This window comes from Oryx dammah, unplaced genomic scaffold, assembly GCF_014754425.2.
Source record: "Oryx dammah isolate SB20612 unplaced genomic scaffold, SCBI_Odam_1.1 HiC_scaffold_14, whole genome shotgun sequence".
Classification (NCBI taxonomy): Eukaryota; Metazoa; Chordata; class Mammalia; order Artiodactyla; family Bovidae; genus Oryx; species Oryx dammah.
The window spans coordinates 43269740-43284767 of record NW_024070198.1 but is presented as its reverse complement, the minus strand read 5'-3'; the positions used below and the strand labels follow the sequence as shown (position 1 = coordinate 43284767).

Here is a 15028-nt window from a genome sequence, read left to right as displayed (position 1 = left end):
AGCGTATCTCCCGACCCTGGTCCTCTCCCAGGCTGCCCACCGCATAGTGGGTAATCTGTCTCCAAGGCTCCCTGAGTTGTGCGGGCATGGGTCTGGCCTCTGCTCACCTCTTCCTCCACGGGCAGCGCCCCTTCCCCAGGAGGAAGGCAGCGGGTGCAGAGCTGGTCTGGGTGGTCTCCCCAGCCTCTGCCTTGATGCTTCTTGAGATAATTGTAGGATCCTCCTGCAACATTGGTTGGAGAGGGTGGTGGTGAAGCAGTTGACTTACCCACATATCATCAAGTTTGGCTGACATACAAAGAGATTGGCAGTGAAAAGTCCCCTTTCCCTGGTCTTAGAACAGACTCTGAGAGCTCTCTGTTCCTCTCCTGTCGTCTCTGCTGACTCCTAGATTATCCCCATGCTGGTCCGTAGTTCTGAGGTTGAGCAGTTACGAAGAGTCTGCGCCTCCCTTGGACACTTGGTATGTGATGTGCTTAACTGACTTGAAGTCCTTTGGTCTGTTTTCTTTGTGAGCACATGTAGTTGGCCAGGGGCTGGGAAGGCGGGCTTCATTCTGCTTGCCTTCCAGTGAAGATGCTTTTTACCTTTTGTTGTTCAGTTGCCAAGTCATGTCTGACTCTTTGCAACCCCATGGACTGTGGCACGCCAGGCTTCCCTGTCCTTCACTATCTCTGAGTTTGCTCAAACTCATGTCCATTGAGTTGACTGATGCCATCCAACCATCTCATCCTCTGTTATCCCCTTCTCCTCCTGCCTTCAGTCTTTCCCAGCATCAGAGTCTTTTCCAGTTGAGTTGGCTCTTCTCATCAGGTGGCCAAAGTATGGGAGCTTCATCTTCAGTTTTTACAAAAAACTACCCTTATTATTAAAACACAGTAGTGTCATGGATCATGTGCGTTGTCTTGAGTTCCCCAAACAGTTGATGTTGACAAAGGCTTGCATTCCTTAAGCTGAGAAGAGGAGGGCTACAGTGTAAGGCTTTATCTGTATCTCTAAGCATTTCAGAAGAAAGATATATCTGTGCTCTGTGTTTAAATATAGCATGGTGTTTGCTACTGAGTTGGAGAAGAAGCAATTGAATATGTAGGTCATTGACTTAGAAGAATGAGTTTGGAGTTTTTCTTTGCATCTGATTAACACTGTCTTACAATTGGGCCGTTGATGCTGTGCCATAGTTGGGTTACACAGAGTTCAACGAGATACCTGAGAGGGAAACTGCAGGCATCATAAGGAATACCTTTGCCCCTTAAGGCATTCAGGGGTGTGACTTGGTGTTGGTCCCAGGGGCCAGCTGCTTTGCAGCCAGTGTGGAAGCGTTAAGCCTCTGGAGTTGTATGGGGAGGAAGCATTCTCAGAGCTGCTCTCCGGAGCTGATCCTCAGGAACAAGGAGAGAGGGCCCTACTTAATCAGGGTAAATGCCAGTGGTGTATTTTAATACATGCTTGATCCAGAACGCACTGTTTGGAATTGCATATTTAAAAGGAAACTGCCACCCCCCTTTGAAGGTACGTGACATTTAAAAGATCTGTAGCAGGCGATAGGTTTGACAGCTTCGAATTATATTTGAAAGAGTTTTTCTTTTGAGAAAGAAAATGATTACTTCTATTTTAAATGTCAGCACAAAGACATAAACATGTTTAATCAAATTATATATTTAATTTATGTAGAATGTAATTTTTATCCCCGCGGAGGAGTCGCTGGTTATTTCTTTATCAGCTTTGAAGCTGGGCAATGTTTGAAAGCGTTCAGCTTTTTTGAGTAAATGGCTATTTAAGGGTTTATGGAACCTGAAAAAATAGTATTATGATGGAAATATGTTTTATCTGTAGACTGTACCGAATGGCACATTTTGGGGAGAGGGGGACTACTTTCGTGATTGTTTCTGAGAGGCATTGAGGATAAACTCCTGTTGAATGGATTGAAAGACGTGTGACCCTGAAGACAATAAGGCGAGACAGCAAAAATGCTCCTGTAATTTTCTCCTTCTGGGTTCTTTGAATCAGCAGGGAGGTGCCGGGGAGTATTGGGACTGACTGCCAGCTCTCCTTAAAAGGGAGACAACACGCGATCTCGGGGGACAGATTCCGAGCGCCACCAAAGACCTTGAGGTTGATACAGTGTGATTAAGTTGGGTCACAAGAGGCTGACGGGGAGTTTGAGGGCAACCTCAAGGTCCCCAGGCTGCTGGAAAAGCAGGAATGTAAGCTGTGGGTCAGCTCAGACAGGTGGCTCGCTGGTTCTGCCAATCTGCTAGGACTCACCAGCTCCAGAACTTTCTCTGAGTGAGCTGGGTGCTGGAAGGTGGCCAGCCCAGCGTACAACTGCATGTGTCAGCCAGGGACGGTCTTGCCCTGTTGGAGCCTGCCGCCTGGTGTTTTGAGGCAGCCAAGTGGGGTCTGGGAGTCCTGGGGTTCCTTGCCCACTCATTCACATGGAACAGCCCCGGGGGCTGGCTTTCTCCTGTCCTCTCCGGAGCTGTTTTGTGAGATGTGACCTGGGGAGCCCTGGGCAGCTGGCAGCAGCTGGGCAAGAGAAACCAGTCAGTTGTGCCTGTTCCCAGGAAAGATCTTACGTAGCAAGCATCTTTGCCAGCTGCAGCAGAGAAGGTCAGGGTTCAGGAGCCATGTACCGTGGCAGCCAAAGGAAGCTGATCCCAGTTCAGAGCGTGAAGCGTGTCAACAGGCTAGGCTCCTTGTGGCTCCTTGTAAACAAACCCCGGCCCACCACAAAAAGGAATTGCCCTGTTTATTGGTCAGCATGCGCCAAAGGAACAGACACAACAGGACAAAGCTACTTGTTATTTTTGTAATTAAGCTTGTCATTGTGACGTAATCAGAGAATCACATGTAAGTTGTTAAGACCCTTTACCTGGTTCTCCCCCAGCTGGTAACATCTTGCAGGACACAGTGACGATAAAGCGACCGGGAAGCTGATACTGATACAATCCACAGGTACTATTCGGATTTCCCCAGTGTTACCTGGATTCGTTTGGGTATATTCACTGCTGCAGTTGTACCACGTTCCGTGTGCCCCACCACAGTGAAGACACACAACAGTGTCCCAGCCCACAAGGGTGTCTCCTGTTCCCCATTTCCAGCCACACCCACTTTAGGTGGCACAGACAGTTCATGGCCAACATACAAGCTTGTCAGCAGGGCTGGCTGACTTCCAAGACCCTGCTTACTCAGAGAAAGTTCTGGAGCTAGAGTGTCCTGCCTGCTCCCCAGGCCCTAAAGCCTGACAGCCTCTAACCTGTTCTCCATCTCTGTAGTTTTGTCCCTTAAGAATGTTATAGAAATGGAATCAGGTGATACACTCTGCCCTTTTGGGGCAGAGTGTTTTCACTCAGCACAGTTTCCTTTGAAATTCATTCAGGTACTTGCATTGCCGGCTGGTTCCTTTTTGTGGCTGAGGAATATTCCATCCCAAGATTTTTTAACCCAGTCTTAGACTGGAACCCTGGGTAAGAGGAAATCCATTGTGGAAACCTGAGAGCTGCAGAATGAGAGGAGCGAGGCATCTCTGGCCTCTGCTTAGCTTACCCGCATCTTGTAGCAGATGTCCATGGGGGTGATGTTTGAAGAAGTTTGTGTGCTCTGATAGCTTGGCTGGTTTGGGGAACCAGTGGAAGGGCCTGCCTTAAGCCTGTGAGTTTTGTTCATCTGTGCTGTTGTGTTTTTGAGCCGTGTACACGGACTGAAACAAAAGTTGGGATAAAAGGTGACTGGATTTTGATACTTTATTATTAGTATTGCTGCTATAAAAATAACCAACGAGAGTTCTGGTCTGGTGCACAAGAGAAGTTAAAAACTCCGTGAGCATGATTTCTTTAGAGGAAACCTTGAGCACCTCCCTGGCATTGGCATGCCTTCATGAGAGCTGTAAAGTGGCATAGCCCCAGAATCTACTTTCACAGGGAAAGTTTCGAGCTGTTGTTCCCTCAGAAAGTGGATGTATTTGCACTGTGTTAAACATACATGCTTGTGTATTTACACACGTGTCCCGTCAGTGAGGAGAGCATTTATGAAGTTATTACCCCTATGGAAGGTCATCTGTATTTTCAGAATTAACAAGTGCAACAGAGTGCTTCGGTCTGTGAGCAAGTTCGTTCCAGTGTTACTATGAATCAGGAGGTTTGTATCATCAGGCTGTTTGTAGCGGGGAGGTTCCCTCTCCCGATAAGAGGCTCCCTGAGGTCTCATCTGGCTCTGGGATTTATTCTCTCTTTTTTTGGCTGCGCTGCAGGTGGGAATGTGGGATCTTAGTTCTCTGACTAGGGATTGAAGCCGTGTCCTCTGCAGCCATGAATGGGAAGTGCAGAGTCTTAACCACTGGAACACCAGGGAAGTCCCTGGGATTCATTCTGAGGACTAGAATTTGTTGCTGGTAGAGGAAACTTATTTTGGCCCCGTGAATTTCCTTTCCGTTCGACCCTGGGAGTCCTCACTCGCGTTTGTATTTGCGGAGTTGCACTGTGACATGCATAGCGCTGTAAATGGATTTTAAAAAGTGAAGTCGTCTCTTTGGTTGCAGGTACAGCAGCCAGTCCATTTGATGGCAGTGAAGCGCTTCATTTCACACCAAAATCTCCCCTGAACCTATAGGTTTGGGTTTTAATACATTTGTTTTGAAATAAAACAGAATTTCCTTTAGGCCTTTCTTCCCAGGACTCTGGATTCTTGAATTATCCTAGGCCTGTTAGAAAAGCATTTGTTAAACAGTAGAAGTGTTCACAGATACATGTTAGAGCTGAGTGCTTTATCTGTGGCATCACGCGTTCACCCCACTGTGGCCCCTCATTCTAGGTAAGAACGGTCATGTCCTGGGTTTATTGGTGAAGAAGCGAAACGAGGGGTTAGGCAGCTTTTCTGGGGCCGCTCACAGCCTCCTTCAGTGCTCTTCGCTAGTGGCTGGTCTCCAAGTTCTCCAAGATAAAAATTATGTTGTCCCTGCTCACCTTCCCTGGTGGCAGCCATCAGCGTTTCCCTGGTGGCTCAGATGGTAAAGAATCACTTGCAGTGCAAGAGACGTGGGTTTGACCCCTGGGTCGGGAATATCCCCTGGAGGAGGAAATGGCAACCCACTCCAGTTTTCTTACCTGGGAAATCCCATGGGCAGAGGAGCCTGGCGGGGTACAGTCCATGAGGCTGCAAAGAGTCAGTCACGACGGAGGGATTAACGCCCTTCACTGCTCACCGGGAGCTGACCAACCAAACCAGTGACAAACCTGTAAAGTGGTCGGTGCCCGTACAATATATGATAGAGTTGGAGATGGGGAAACAGTTGGTGAGAGCTGGGGTCTGAGGGGTGTTAACCAGCTGAATTCATTTTTACCCAACTTCCTCCCAACTCGATATTCTGCCTATAGTCCCATGATCAGTAGCAGTTGGTATCTAAATCTAGTCACTGTTTTTGTGAGTAATTTTTCCAGGGCTTATGAACGCAGCCGTTTGACTCTCAAGTCGTATATATGTGTGTGTATGTGTATATTTGTATTTTTTGCTTTTAGACACGACTGAGCGACTTCACTTTCACTTTTCGCTTTCATGCATTGGAGAAGGAAATGGCAACCCACTCCAGTGTTCTTGCCTGGAGAATCCCAGGGACAGGGAAGCCTGGTGGGCTGCCGTCTATGGGGTCACACAGAGTCGGACACGACTGAAGTGACTTAGCAGCGGCAGCTCATTCTTCTGCAGTCTAGTCTGTAGCCAAGAACTTGGCTGGAGCCTGCCAAGGCCACCTTGTGGCAGTGCCATCCTGTCCTGCAGGCCCTGGGGAGAGTGGGTTCTGAGCTCCCCGTGGGAGTCAAGGGATCCCCGCTGCATTAGTGCCCCTTCCTCTGCCCCTCTGGGCTTCTCCCAGGTTGATTGGCTACTGGAATTCAGATTGATGTGTTGGCATCCATACGAGGGACACCTTTTTGTTTTGTTTTAAAATTTTTTTAACTTTTTTTTTTTAACCCCCACTTTCTTAAAAGTCTTTACTGAATTTGTTACAATATTGCTGCTATATTTTATGTTTTGGTTTGTTGACCCCGAGGCATGTGGGATCCAACCCCCACCCTCTACATTGGAAGGTGAAGTCTTAAGCACTGGGCCTTCAAGGAAGTCTCATCACCCTGTTTGTAGATTAACTTCATGAGCTTGGAGGGGATGCCTTACTTCCTGCTTCCTTTTGGACTCACCTGCACAGTGCAGCAAGCAGTTACTTAAGGGCTTAGGTGCTGAATCGAGCCAGGAACCGTCAGCAGCAGCTCCGTTTCTGTATTCCCAGCCTCAGCTCCCTCTCCTGAGGCAGAAGCCCACACAGACTCACTGTGCATTTTCCAGATTGTAAGAGACCTGCCCTTTACAGAAAATGGAGAAATCGAGGAAAATATGAAGACTGTTTTTATGATCCAAAGTGAAAGTGAAGTCTCTCAGTCGTGTCCGACTCTTTGCCACCCCATGGACTATAGCCTACCAGGCTCCTCTGTCCATGGGATTTCCCAGGCAATAGTACTGGAGTGGATTGCCATTTCCTTCTCCAGGGGATCTTCCCAACCCAGGGATTGAACCCGGGTCTCCCACATTGTAGACAGACGCTTTACCGTCTGAGCCACCAGGGAAGTCCAAAAGCCTTCTATTTAAAAAATCACCTTAGCATGGAAAAATAATTTCTCTTAACACTTCGGGTGTGTTTTCTGTCTCGTGCATATGTGCATACACTAAGAAATGAAATTCACTGTTTAAGAATTTTTTTTTTAATTTATAAGATTTGGAGTCTGTCTGCTTTTCCATTTGACCTACAAGTGTTTCTCCTAAGTTATGAAGTGTTTTTGAATTTTTAAAACTGAATAATCTGTTGAGATTACATGTATCATAATATATATAGGTATACCATGATAGCTGTTGGTCATGTCTGTAGTGTCGCAGAAATAGTTATCCAACTCTTTTCTGTTTTAGGGATCATCTTAAGTGGTTTGTATTTTTGGTGTGGTATGTGGAATCTTGGTTTTCAGACCAGAGATTGAACCCACGCCGTTTGCATTGGAAGTGCAGAGTCTTAATCACTGGCTGCCAGGGAAATCCCTGAGATGATTTATTTTTATTTTTATCTAAATCTTGGCTCCTCCTCTAGTTATTGTCTAAGGGTAGAGTGAGCTGGGGGATGAACTCTAACTTTTCAGAAATGGTGCCCTTTCATACTCCCACTGAAGTGGTGGGACTGGGGGGGTGTTTGTCTCACAAGCTCTTCAAACATTCTGTTCTGCCATCCGTGGATTTTACGTTAAAGATCCTCAGCTGAGTGGGTTTTTTGTCTCTGTGTTGAGCATCAGGAGACGTGCTTGCTGTCTGACCCTGTGCGCCTGCTCAGTGGGGTACCCGATGGAAAGGAACTCAGCACACCTCTTCTGCGCTCTGCAATCTAACAGGGAGAAAGCTGAGGCCAGGGCCTTCTTTCAAGATGACCCACTGGTTAGTGGTTGCTACTTGCTATGTTCTCTTTGTGGGCTAGCCCATCTCTCTCCCAGTCCTGGCAGGTTCTGGAACCTCTCCTAGAGGTGGAAATACCTGGGCCTGTAGCTTTCTGGTTCACTTGCTGTCTGGATCCACAAAAGGCCACTTACAGTATCTCTGATTTGCCTTATGGACTTACACCCCCGTTGCCTAATGCATTGAGCCAGGCTGATTGTAAGGGGGTCCTTCCCCAGAAAGGACTCTCCACCCCTGGGCATTTCAAAGTTAACAAGGCGGCTTCACGGCTTGTCTGACATTGGGACAGATGCTCGGGGTCACAGCCAGGCTTCTGGGAGCTGGGGGTCAGACTGCTCAGATCAGCACTTCCACCGCCAACTGGGCAGTTTAGGGTGTGGGAACGCTGCTTGAATTCACAGGATGACGTCGTGGTGTGCGTGGGTTGCTGTTCACGGCTCCACTTTTTTTTCTTTCTTTCTTTCTTTCAAAACTTGGCTCACATCCGGCCTGAGCACCCGTCGATTTGCTTTCCATGTTCATTTTTCCAGCTGTATCCAACCCTACCCCCACCCCCATCCCGATGCCCTTGTTTGTTTCTCCATCTCTGGAACCACTGAGAGAGAGGCTCTCTCCAGAGGATTGAAGGCCAGCTAATGCTATGAGGCTAGACTCCTCCCGGTCACCTAGCCCGGCTCAAATCTGCTGGCTCTGTAGGGTGGGTGCGAAAGCAAAAAGCTCAAAGACAGCCAAGGAATGGACACATTAATTGACTACATCTGAGACAACACTGAGAAAATATCCTATTTTGTTTTCCTTAAGAAAGTGGCTGGGTTCCAAGACTTCCCTTACAGTTTTCCACTGGCTGTCCTTATATTTGAAGACAGAGTTCTGAAATCTTGGCTGTTGGGCCTCTTCATGTTCTTAAAGCTTAAACCCAGCTGAAGATATTTAATATTACAAAATTTCCATAAGCATTCCCTCTGCAAAGACTGGATGTGAAGTTTGTGCCTGGAGGGCACGTTTCTTCTTGAAGCTGAAACTCTTGGACACCGGGGTAATCATGAAGTGTTGATTTGACCTTAGGTGTCTTGATAGTAGCGCAATTGTATCGGGACATGGACAATTAACTTTCAGGGTCCCACCCCCCCCTCAATAAAGGGTAATTGTTTCCAAGCTAATTAATACGATTTATTCATTATTAGGCAATCGCATATGGAATTGAATCCTGGGAAGGAATGGCATGGCTGTAGAAGGGGAAGGCATCTCAGGTCATACCGTGTTAACTCTGTCTTGTCCAGCCTTTCCGTCTTTGGAGGACGTTTGTCCTTCCCTGGTGACAACCAGTCCAGAATTCCACACTGTTTTATGCCTGGTGGGCCAGGTCTTTCTGGGGGCTGTGTTAATATTGAGAGGCTGGGCCCCACCCCAGGTGACTTGGGTCAGTCTGAGGTCCTGATTGGGGTCAGATCACACTTGGGGGCCACACAAGTTCTGAGCCCAGGGGCAGAGGTTGGGTGGGGGCGGGGTCTACATCCCAGCAGCCCCTGGCCCCTCCCACTCAACCCACCTTCCCCCCTGGTGCTCAGAGATGCCCATCTGTGCTCCCAGCAGCCCCTGATGTATGCAGCTCTGGTCCCCTGGTCCAGCCGAAGTCCGAAACCATCTGTTTCTGTTGTGGATGATTATGGGTCCCTGGATGTGCGGGAGAGCTGCTGAGGGTGGTCAGGTGTGAATCAGGAGCTGGAGGGGTTGCGGGAGGGCCCGGGCTGTTCAGGGGTCCCATGAGCTGTGCTCCGGGAGCCCATGGCCTCAGATTGATACCTCTGTCTGGCTGTCCTGTCTGGGTGTGCCTCTCTGGCCAGAGGGCTTCTTTTTGCTGATAGGGGTGGGTTGGTTCTGCAGGGCAGGCATTTGGTTTCTCTTGGGGGCTTCTGGGTTCCATGTCTGCTTGAGGCTTTTCCCCACCCGCCACCCTTGAACTTGAGATAGTCCGAGGCCCTGCGGTGGATACACGGGGAAAGCCCCTGGCACCCACTTCCCGTGCCCTCACATCCTTACTGTGACCCCATCCCAGAGGGTCGCTCCCCTTTTGCACAGATTGACACAGTGCTGTGTGGCTGGTGTGTGGAGCAGAAACGGTGAACAGGTTGACTCAGGGCTGGCCTGGGGTGACCTCCAGGTCACCCCGGCTCCCCAGGACTGGCTTTTGTCTAGAGATGGGACTCAGGTTCCGTGTCTGTGGGTCCCTCTTGCAGCAACCCATGGGCAAGTGGTTCCTTCTGCCTGGGGCGCAGGTGGGCAGCTGGATTCCCCAGGGTGGGACCCTGCAGCTGTGGACAGCTGGCCAGCATTTCCGAGAGTGACCGTGCATCGCTTCAGGCATACTTACTTTGAAAACCTTTTTCTTTTGTTTTGGTATAGCCAGTTAACAATGCTTTGAGGTGGTGATAGCTCACAGCCTTTCTTTAGTTGGTGATAGTTTGAGGTGGACAGCAAAGGGACTCAGCCGCACCTACACATGTATCCATTCTCCCTTAAGTTCCCCTCCCATCCTGGCTGCCGTGTGACATTGAGCAGAGTTCCCTGTGACGTACAGGAGGTCTTTGTTGGTTGTCCGTTTTAAATGCAGCAGTGTGTACCTGTCCATCCCGAACTTCCCCAACTGCCCCTTCCGCTCGTCCTTCTCTCCTGACCACCCTGGACTCGTCGTCCTCTTGAGTCTGTGAGTCTGTTTCTGTTTTGTAGATAATTTCTTGTGTGTCATTTCTTTTTAGTTTATGCATCTAACGGATGTCATACGCTGTTTCTCCGTCTCTGCCTGACTTCACTCGGTATGTTCAGTTGTAAATTTGATAACAGGCGCCCCCTTGAGAGGGCCCGCCAGCAGCAACTGAGCCAAGAACACTGACGAGCCTGGGGTTCTGGACCGTTCTCCACCCGGTCCCGTGTTCCTTTCCTGAGCACAGCCTGGCCTCAGGACTCTCACCATGGGGAGGGCGGGTCCACCCTGCCTGCAGGGAGCATGCGGGTCCCTTCGTGACCTGGCGAGAGCCAAACGGGAACCATTTATCTCATGATGTGAGCAGAGACTGGTTTGGCCCTTAGCTGAGGCTGGTGATGACACACTCATGTCAGAGTCACGTGCCGGTATCTGATGACCACTAGCATTTACTGAGCACCTGCGGGACCCTGGCCCTGTGCCGAGCCCCCAAGCATGATCTCTTCGAAAGGACCTGATCAGCCATGAAGCAGACGCTGTCACCTCCATCTCAGATGGGACAGAGACCCAGGGCATTGGTCACCTCAACCCGAGGAGCCTGGGCTTCTCTGTGGAGTCCTGTTAATTCCACACTCTCCCCTCCATTCCTCCCCACTCGCCCCTCTACTTACTGCAGCATATTCGTGATTGCCTGAGGAAAGAGTTTGTGGACTACTTGCTGGTTCTCTGTTGAAGTACTAAACCTTTAATATTCATTTTTGGTGGCGCTGGGGCTTTGTGGCCGCTCACAGCCTTTCTCTAGTTGGCAGCGAGCAGGGGCTACTCTCTGGCCGCGGTGCGGGGGCTTCTCATTGCACCCACTGGTTGCAGCGCTGGGGCCCTACTTGCTCCGCGGCATTTGGACCAGGGATCGAACCTCTGTCCCTCGCATTGGTAGGCGGATTCTTAACCACTGGACCAGCAGGAAAGTCCGGAAGTACTAAATGTGAAGGGGGCCCCCTGGATCCGAGATAAGCACAGCGTGAAGGAGGGCGGGTTCCAGTTAAGACCCGTGTTCTCTCTGCACCAGGTTTTCTTGCTTCTGTCCACAGTTACCCCTTGAGGACCTCCTCTTCTGCTCACAGATGTCCAGGCCAGGCCTCTCTTTTGCTCACTGGCCACCTTGTTCCTCCCAGCCAGAGGGAGAGGAACAGAGGCACTTTCCTTGGAAGCCTACGCCCACCGCCCATGGCAGGACAGAGGACAGGCATTTCAAAGCCTCCGTGACCCAAATGTGAGTCCGACAGAGCAGAGAATCCAGGTGGCTTCAGGCAGGCCCCGGGAAAGTAGCAGAGCTGACTCATCACAGCTTTAGAGGCATTAGAAATAGTTCATCCGTAGTAAGTGCCGATAAGTGGGCACTTTGTGATACCTGCCACAGGTAGGGTTGGCGGGGAGTCCCAGGGAGCCCACGCTGGGCTGCCCGCGTGCCTCTCTTCTCTGTAGAGTTTGGATGGGGCAGGACCTTCATGCAGGGCACAGAGCGGAGCACAGTGGCAGCGCCTTGAGAGAGCAAAGTTCAAGTGGGAACAGGGCTGGTCCTCCCAGAATGAGCCAGGGCAGAGCCTCTCAGGACCCCCTGCAGACCTTTTTAGAGTGCATCTCATTCAGTTTTAACTGTGGACCTAAAAGGTAATTTTCATACGCTCAACTCAGGATAAGAAGAAACTAAAAGTCCAGGTAGTGGGGACCCTGCTAGGCAATGCGTCTCAATTTGTAAGTTTCCTGCATGAAAATCCTAGCCTTGGCTCAGACCCCTGCAGGCCCTGGGTGCTGCCCCTTCGCGTGCATGGGTGTGTGTGTGTGTGTGTGCATACACGCGCTCACACCTTCCTCATTATCAACTGTGGCGGGACACATTTGCCAAGTGATGTTTAATAGATTCACCCAGGTTATTGTACAAAAATAGATGCCCTTTCCCTTGGCCAGATGAAGCTGAGTCAACTTGGAGCTTCCTGGCATTTACTGGCTGAGGCCGAGTTTTGTACTTGGTGGAACAGCCTGCTTAGGTTCCTGGGGTTGCTGGTGTAGGAGCAGTGGTGATTTTAATCACCGCAGTCATTTCTGTGTCTTGTTGTATACTCTTGGAAGTTCTTAGAGGAATCCTGCCAGGAAAATTTCCCCTGGCGAATCCACGGGGCACGGCTCCCCGTTGAACTGTCATCAAGTATGTGCGGAAACAAAGTGTTTTTGAATTTTTAGCCTTTCTGGCTCCAGCCTTTTTAAGTACTTCTTTTCCACCTTCAAGTAACAATGGGCACTCGCTTTAAAGATTCTGACAGTCTTCCAAGCTTTTTAATGTTCTTAATCCACTAAAGGAGCTGTCACTGTTCACTTGGGCAGACTGCAGGCTCTTCCAAATTTTTGGCTTGAAATTCCATGGAAGGTCACCTCCTCTGTGAGGCCTTCTACACAGGTGGGGTTGTCTGTTCCCTATTTAATTAATTTTACTGTGAAGTATCTCAAGGAGAGTCTGTACCCACCACTAAGATCGGGTAGATTTAACATGTCACCTTTGGTATCAGGCCTTCTTTGAAAAGAATGTTACTGACAGACATGTGTGTACACACACACTTGTCTGTTGTTGTTTAGTGGCTCAGGCATGTCCGACTCTTCTGCAGCTCCCTGAACCGTATCCCTCCAGGCTCCTCTGTCCATGGGATTTCCCAGGCAAGAATACTGGAGTGGGTTCCCATTTCCTTCTCCAGGAAGTCTTCCTGACCCAGGGATTGGAAGATCCACACCTCCTGCATTGGCAGGCAGATTCTTTACCACTGAGCCACCTAGGAAGCCTTTTAAACATAAATATATATATATATATATTTAATATGATATGTATTAGATATTATAAGTAATTTTTTTTGTTGTTTTAATTAGATGTTTGATTTCCCGCTGTGTTCCAGACCTGGAGGACTTTGGAGATGAATGATGTGTAATCAGGGCATTAAAATACTTTAGGGATTTGATGATGTGCAGAGTATGTTGCAGCCTGGCAGTCTGACGTGAAGGTGTTACAGAAGATGGCCAGGCGATGGGATTTGAAGGGTGGATGAGAGTTAGTTAGGCAGGTTCTCGCTGCCTCCAGAGGGTGTTTCCTTGGCTGTAATAGATACTTAGTCAAGGAAAGTGTCATTAGAGGCTTGCGACCACTGAGAGCCTGTGACTTATCCGTCCCTTCTAGCACATCAGAGATTGGATGTCTCCGCTCTCCCCACCCACTCCCTTGATTGGAAAGTTTGGGGTGTAAGGCAGTGTGGGGCACAGTGGGCGTGAATTACTTCTTGCCTTTGGGTATATGCTCGCCCTGACCATAGAGACCATCATGTTCCTGTTCTTGACTCGGTGCTCATGGACAAGAGAAGCTGGCTGGTGTCAGTGTTTGGACCCTTCCTTCCATTAGAAAGAGCACAGGAATATGGCATTCTTTCTTTCTTCTTCTTTTAATTAAAAAATTATTTATTTATTTGGCTGTGTTGGGCCTCAGCTGCACCGTGTAGAATTGTTAGTTGTAGCACCTGGGAACTAGTTCCCTGATCAGGGATTGAACCTGGGCCACCCCACCCCCACCCCCCCACCCCCCCGTATTGGGAACGTGGAGTCTTAGCCGTTTGACCACCAGGGAAGTCTCAGGAGTATGCTTTCTTTTGAATGGTTTGAAAAGTAGAGTGCAGCTGGGAAACAGGTTACAGTAATTTCATACATTTTTAAAAAAACATCAATCAACCATTTGAATCCTGCTTCATTGTAAGGTGAGCCTGGAAATGGTCAGGGTCGGCTGCAGCAGTTCTTTCTCACGGGACTTGAGACATGAACACCCCTGGTGCCTGGCACCTCTGATGGTGCAATTGTTTCTGTCCTTCATGGGAACGGCACAGAGAAGACACGCCTGCGCCCAGGTGTTTGCCTTTTCTATCAGCCCTGGGAGTTGTAACTTCTGCGTCCACCCCCTCTTACTCTGAGTGTGCAGGAAGTGGTTCAGATAATGTGGAAGGTCCCATATATTTCCTCTTCGTTCCACGTATAGTAAAATAGATGTGAGTGCTGTTTAATGCATCACCTCGTTTCATATTGCATTTGCCAAGAAAGTGCAGTTTTATTGAACATTAGGATTGAATTCTTAACTGAGTAATCAATTTCGGTAGTAAGTTAAAATGCCTTCTATTAATGACAACTGCAACCGTTAATCAGTTACAGTGGATTAACAGTTGTCAGCACTTATGCTAATAGCACTTATAAACCATGGAATTCTGGTTTGCACTTTACAATTCCATATTTCTCAAACTGCTGGTAAGATGGTTTGCTTGAAGGTATTGATTGTTTTGTCCCTTTGCTTGCTACTTGGAGATGTAAAGAAGTTAAATGACATTTTCAGGGCGATGACACAATATCACCTTCTGGTTTTGCACATTTGGCTTCGTGTCAAAATAGATGGAAAGAGATCATTTGTTCTGGTGCTCTACTGTTTAATTTGATCTGGTGTGTGACTAAAGCAAGACAAATAGTATTTTTAATGAAACCATTTAATAACCTCTGGTAGCTTAGAATCGAAGGCATTGGAAAAATGCAATTAAAGGATGGCTAGATGTAAACAACAAAGAAAGAAATCACTGCCTCAGCTCCACTGACCCATTTCATTTTTGCTTTCAAGGTTTCATCGCCTTAAATGGTTTTGAACCAATGAAGCTGGATTCTCTTAAAAAAGACGGACAGCCCATCGTGTGAACTATAGAGTTTGTGGACAAATTTATGTTGGTGAGTTATTATAAAATGGCTCCAGGTAAAAGTTCAGGTTTTTCAAAAATCCCCTTT

General features: G+C 48.5%; 1 protein-coding gene across 5 annotated transcripts in view; it reads left to right on the top strand.

The window, feature by feature from the left end:
- Positions 1-15028, top strand: part of CTBP2 (C-terminal binding protein 2) — a 167599-nt gene that overhangs the window by 36854 nt on the left and 115717 nt on the right. For 4 of the 5 annotated variants that reach the window (XM_040254495.1, XM_040254500.1, XM_040254497.1 and 1 more), the window contains one exon: positions 14868-14971. The gene's annotated coding sequence lies outside the window, so the exon portion shown is untranslated. Of the gene's footprint in view, positions 1-1270; positions 1510-14867; positions 14972-15028 lie in introns of those variants that run through there. The other variant, XM_040254496.1, reaches the window with a different exon arrangement.